The following is a 6,731-nucleotide window of genomic DNA, read 5'->3' as shown; positions in this document are numbered from 1 at the left end:
AAGCGGGGATCGAACCTCGGTTCTTCACGACGAGAGTCGCGTGCTCTGCCTCTAGACCGCGAAGCTGAGTTTAGAGAATGACCTAAAAAAGGTATATAATATTGGCTAGGCTCCTATAGCGAAATGATCACGGTTTTTCATGACGGTCATGAGTTGGTTTTACTCCTGTCCTCGAAATTGCATAACGCGCGTAAAGAAGTTTCACTTCAATAACGGAATGGATCAAACATATTCAACTTTTGGCAAATATGAACTTAATATTTTTAATATAACGAAAAATTCAGTGAAATTCAAATTAATTCAAATATCTACATAATATATACTAAATTAGTCACCGCAAAGTCAAAATATCGATGGAGAACATTCGGTATTCGCAATTTTCTTATATTGAAAGGAAGCTGAAAAGAGTTCCACTCTTACAATACATCTCCATAGATGTTTTAGTTCCGTCGGTCTGAGACCACATCTAGGACAAGATGATCTTCCATCATAAACGAATATCTCTCCAGTATAGTTCTTCTGTGATAGTAGTGTTCTGGATAAGCAAAATCTCTGTATTCTTTCACATCAACTGTAAGCTTAACCGTTGGTATATAGTTCTTAAAGTAACCCTAAAACAAGTTACTAATTCATACGGATATTTCCTCTTAGATTCCTTCAATCTATCCAAGATTGTTTCAACGTGATTTGTGGCATTATTTTCTGACAGATTGTCGCAATTTAGCCGAGCACTAAATCTTAGAAAGGATCATTAGCATATCACTAGCGCCAATTTGTACCACAACGCGGCCTGGCGGCGCTTTCATGCAACTTTTCTGCGGAACGTCAATAAACTGATTGACTTTACCGCTTTCTGTGAATTTTAGACGACATTAGTTGCATGATCCAAGAAACAAACCATGCTTGGATATTTTCTTCTTTATTTTTGAAATCGGACTTCCAGCCTGCGATGAAGTGTGGCGCTGTTGTCCCAAATATTGCCAATGAGAAATAAAAAATTTGTAGTTATATTATAATTCATTTGCCAGTAGATACTTGTAACTGCGAAAATTCTTAAAATCTTTTTTTATATTTGCTGTCGCATTGCAGAATAAAATAATATAAAAAGTGCTTCTAAGACCATAACACTAGCAATATATAGAAATATCCGACAGTTACTGAAATGGATCAAAATTAACTGTTTCAAAATGAATTTTTGTGTAGTGAGTTTGGAAGGATATTTTTAAGTCTTCAGGTTAATAAGGAGGATAAAAATATTAAATTAATTTCCGGAAATGACTGAATGTTGAATGTTGACTGGTTACAGCTATGGGACATACTGAAAGGACCTTCAGTCATCAACGATGGGACTTGGTCCCTTCTTGAAATATATAAATATTTACAATCTAATTATTAATTCCACAATTTATGTTTATACTAGTACCAATTTGAACCACAACTTGAACATTGGCGCTTTCCCGCATCTTTCCAGCGAAACTTTGAAAACCGACTGACTTTACCGCCATCTGTCTATTCTAGTCTGACATTAGTGGCATGGTCCAAGAAATGAACCAAAGCTTGGATATTTTTAAGGCTTTGAAATCGTACTTCCAGCCAGCATTGAGGTGTGGCGCTATTGTTCCAAATATTTCAATAAAGCAATAAATATATTGAAATATAAATTTTTATATATTACTATTATTATATTGTACTTGCATAATCTCGTAAATGATGCAATTTTATGTACATACGTGTAAATATATATTTTAACATCAACTCAGGGCCTCTATCATTTTTGGGGATGCTTAGATTAAATCTGTTTGAGGAGAGGAAGGAGTAAAAATGGAACTTGAGGAGATTTGTCACCACATCGTCAATATCTTCGTCTGGGAAAAACTTGTAAGAGATATTAGATGAAATACTCTTTTTTCATTGTCAAAATATTAATAAGTGTTCTGAGATCAAAATAGAAAAGGAACAAATAGAAAATAGAAAAGAACATTAATTTGTAAGACCACTTTCTGAATATTTGTGTATGGGTATTACCGTGGAGGATATATGTGGGGTTATAATGCAAAACTGACTATTTACAAAAAGTGAACTTTTCAGGAGAGGCAAAAAAACTGTACCGACTCTCACAAGCATAATACTCATTTTTTTTTTTAAATAATAACTAAAAATATTTTAAACCACTTCTGTGATTTATAGACTACGGGGACAATGAGTAATATTTTAGATTAATATTTGAAATTTTTTTTTTTCCAAACATGACTATTTCCTGCAAATAGTGCGTTTTGAAGTAAAACAATGTGTATGGAGAAATATGCGTTTTTGATTTATTTAAACTAAAATAATAAAAACAAGACATTTTTTGGAACAAGTATATAAAAAAAGTAAGAAACAATAAAAGGTATTAGATTTTCAAGATGTGGCACATTTGCCCAGTTGATGGACTCTGTAATGCTGTCCGAAACGTTGGCCAAAGAAGGAGAAATCCCTACACGGCATAATAACTTAAAAATCAAAATATGAATATACTTTTGGCAGTGAAAATCTCAAATCATGCTTCATGGTCTGAGTCTTCGTTATACTCAATATTTTCCTCAATACTTTCATTAATATTTTCGGTAACCACGTCGTAAAAACTTTTGGCATCGTCGGGTACCGTGAAAAATTTCATTAATTTTAACACGTCTGCTCGCTTTGCAGGCTTTACGTGATTAGTGGCCGGTTGCTCCGCAATCCAAATATTATTAAAAAACGTTATTTTTCTTGTCACCCCTACAAATGTAGGCGTAGCATTATAAGTAGAGGAAACACCCACAGAGTTTTTTCCCTTTCGGTAAGTAAAAATTTTTTGTTCAGTCATCTTAAACGGAATAACTGCTTTTAGTACCGATTTGAAGGCAGTTTTGTAGTCATAAAATTTAAAGTCTTCCCCAAATACTTTAACATTACCAAATTTTCTTAATAGCGTGTAATATTCGCCAGGAGAAAGAATGTTAGTTTTTATCCGAATTATTTTTTCTATTCTTCCGAACGTCCGATCCGCAGGCATGTAGCTATGGCCACGCACAGGAAAAATATGTTCTATTTTAACAAATTTAGATTGACCACTGTTCATTTTCTTTATTAAGAGTCCCATAACAAATTTATTTTGGTTTTGTGCAGAACAAGAATCTGAGAACAATCTTAATGTGAGGGGCGTTGTAGTATCCTTGTATCTGTACTCCAAAATATTAAAAAAATCTTCTAGTGCGGAGCAGACTTCATTTGGTCCTCTTCCTGATTCAGTTTCCAGCCAAGAATAAACAAAATTGTTTTCTTTTCCTTCGTTGTTTTCAGAGCAGATCACAAAGTTTAAAATATATAACCAGATTTGGCGACTGTAAAATACATCTGTAACATTCAATTTTGGTAATGGCTGATTCTGCATCATATCAAAACATACTTTGACAACTCCGGGCTCATTTTTCCCCATAATTTCAAAAAACGTTTTGGCATTTTTCTTGTGAACAAGTAGAGAATCTTCTAGTTTTTTTTTTTCGGCTTCTCCATTTTCTTTCTTTATTTTGACCATCGTTTCAGTGCAGAAACTACAAATGTCTTGACGTGGATGGCCAAAGCTTAAATTGAATTTACTTTATAATATTGATGGAATGAGCAGAATGGTTGATTTCCGAATCTGTTTCCACAACCGCCACATTTTGCTAACACTCAACTCTGAACCTAAGTAGCATCTTTCAGACTCTTTTCTTATCAGATGTGATTTCCGAATCTGTTTCCACAACCGCCACATTTTGCTCACACTCAACTCTGAACCTAAGTAGCATCTTTCAGAGTTTTTTCTTATCAGATGTGATTTCCGAATCTGTTTCCACAACCGCCACATTTTGCTCACACTCAACTCTGAACCTAAGTAGCATCTTTCAGAGTCTTTTCTTATCAGATGTGATTTCCGAATCTGTTTCCACAACCGCCACATTTTGCTCACACTCAACTCTGAACCTAAGTAGCATCTTTCAGAGTCTTTTCTTATCAGATGTGATTTCCGAATCTGTTTCCACAACCGCCACATTTTGCTCACACTCAACTCTGAACCTAAGTAGCATCTTTCAGAGTCTTTTCTTATCAGATGTGATTTTCGACATTTAAATGTTTCAATATGTTCTATGATAGATTCGGTCTTTCTCAGTTTTTCTTGAGCCCCCTCGTTCTTCCTTTGGAGTTGCCTGAGTAAAGAAAAATTTTCTTACCAAATTATTTAGTCTGCGTCGGGAAATACAGGTTATAGACTCAAAACTTTTCCCACAAACTTTAATTTTTCCTCCGTTATTATTCCATATAAAATAAAACATACTAAGTCGTTCTTTTCTAGCAGAAACTTGATTCTTATTCGTGACGCGTAACGTCTTAGCAACATCTATAAATTTCAAAATATGCCTGTCTTCATAGACATATGAATATTAGTAGACCTGCCCTAAGTGATTAAAAGCGTATTATCCCCACTCCCCATACCGGTTCCATTGGAACCGGCTGGGCTGGCGTATGGCCTCAAGTGAAATTTGAAAACGTGACGTCATCATTCTTGTGCGAACTATGGTTGAGGCATCATCGGTTCATTTTACGAAATAACACGGCAACATGTTGACTTGTACTATGAAAACTTGTAAAAATAGATGTGAAAAAGAGAATAAACCCAATTGTCGTATTACATTCCATATATAAGCATTATTTTACTTTATTTTAAGCATATTCACATCGTATAATATAGATCAGTTTGAGAAACATATTATACTATCATATCGAGAAACGTCTGGACGCGAAACACAAAGCTGGTTGGTTGCTGGGAAGTAAATTATGAACATTTATAAAAGTGTCTTAACTAAATACTTAAACGAAATATTCGACTCTGAAAATACAACCGAATTTTTTTGCCGAATTTGGACTTCGCAAATTTGTTCATAACGTGGCGAGTAATTTGCGCTCCCATGTAAAAATGTCTATTCATTCCAAAGCAGATTTTACTTTTAAGAAGTAAATGGTGATATTATAATGCGAGATGCCTATTTACTGTCAGATTGATTTATTGACGAATCACAGTCAGCCTTACGCCCTTCGTTCTTCAACAGTTGATTTTACCCCTCGCCATTATCTTCTCGTCTATTAATTCCTATGTCTGTGCCTGTCTTGTTGTATTTTTGTTTTAATTAAATAGATATTGGTGAAGAATCTTCCTATTTCTTCATCGGAGAGCTTTCTTACTTGGCATATTTTGCTCTCAGCTGGATGCTTGCACGAAATCCTCCATCGTTTTTTAAAATCGCTATTTCTCTCGAGCATTTTGTTTTCACGTTTACAACCTTTTTTTCTTTTACGTCCACCATCAATTTTCTTAATATCTTCAAAATATTCAGGATCATTTGTCACATCAGATTCTAAGCCTAAAATAAACAAAACATCACATTAAAACTTTTGCTTGGGTAAAGCAGCAATCCGGTTAGTATAATAATAAAATATGTAATAATAATATGGTCAATAATGATAAGAAGCTTTACTTACTTTCTGTAATATTATTGAGAATGTTGTCTTCCTGTGCTTCAATAATTTCAATAACTATGTCCCCTTCATTCAAAGTGTCGATCTCATAAGAAGTTTGGATACCTGAACATAAAAAAAGATTAGCAACAGAACTAAGCTGCTGAATGATATCTTACAAGTATAATACTTCATATATATGTACATAATAGTTATTGTTATTGAAAGGGTATTTATAGGCATTAATCTGAGATCATATAACATTTAACATTATTTTAAAACGACCAAACAAAACAACTTACATCCAGCTTTCTCCGAGTGCATTTGTTTAGGCCCACCTGAAATAAGCGAATGTAACGTAATATCGCTATCCAATACGTCCGCGTCCATCAGAAGAATGTCTTCAATGTCCTTCTCACTTAGCGAATTCATTTTATTCGAGTATATCTTCGAAAATCCACAAAAAACAATACAAAACCACCAACACAACTTGCAGCTGTCAAACGATTTTGAGGTTATAACAATCATAGACAAAATAGTGCGTTTTGCAGAAAAAAAATGTTGCCGCTCTAATATTTGTATAGGAAATAGTGCACTTTGCAATAACATGGAATTAGTCACTTTTGCAGAAAAAGGTACTTCTTTTTTAGCTGGAAATAGGTAGTTTTGCAGAAAAAGGTGATTTTCAAGTTGAAAAATGAGGAGGATTTCGTCATTTTATCGTAAAAATAATGATGCCATTCGATTCCTCGGCCTCGAATTAGTCTGACTGCATATATAACTCAATTTCGCCCATTTTTTAAATAGTCAGTTTTGCATTATAACATTATATATATTCATGTATTAGCAATATTATCAAAACATTGGTCTGTTTGTTTTTTTTGTTTATGTCTGAGATCATTTGAAAATATTTAATGGTGCAGCACTGATTTATTTTAGGATTCAATTATTGAAGAGCTACATTTTGTTTATGTTAGGAAGTGAGTTAGCTAAGAGCTTCACAGATGCACTCATAGAGGGCAGTGCAAAGAACTTGCTTGGAAGTCCGCAAGATGGCAGCTAGTAGTCAGTATTCGCTAGGGCCAGTTAGGCTGCTTCCAGACAAACATGGTGTTTGCAGATCTCATTTAGTCAGCTCCTAGTTAGGTCGACCATCGAAGTCACTCTTGCAGAACGCGAAGTATTGAATAAATCCCTGATTTAATATAAAGAAC

At 34.3% G+C, this 6,731-nt stretch overlaps 1 pseudogene; it reads right to left on the bottom strand.

Annotated features, from left to right (window-relative positions):
* Window positions 1-308: 308 nt before the first annotated feature.
* Window positions 309-5,949, bottom strand: LOC149413532 (uncharacterized; annotated as a pseudogene).
* Between the last annotated feature and the right edge of the window lie 782 nt (window positions 5,950-6,731).

This window comes from Hesperophylax consimilis, chromosome 21 (genome assembly GCF_061612785.1).
Source record: "Hesperophylax consimilis isolate HC1 chromosome 21, BYU_Hcon_1.0, whole genome shotgun sequence".
NCBI lineage: Eukaryota > Metazoa > Arthropoda > Insecta > Trichoptera > Limnephilidae > Hesperophylax > Hesperophylax consimilis.
The sequence above is the reverse complement of the archived record's forward strand: the minus strand, read 5'-3'. Positions and strand labels throughout refer to the sequence as shown.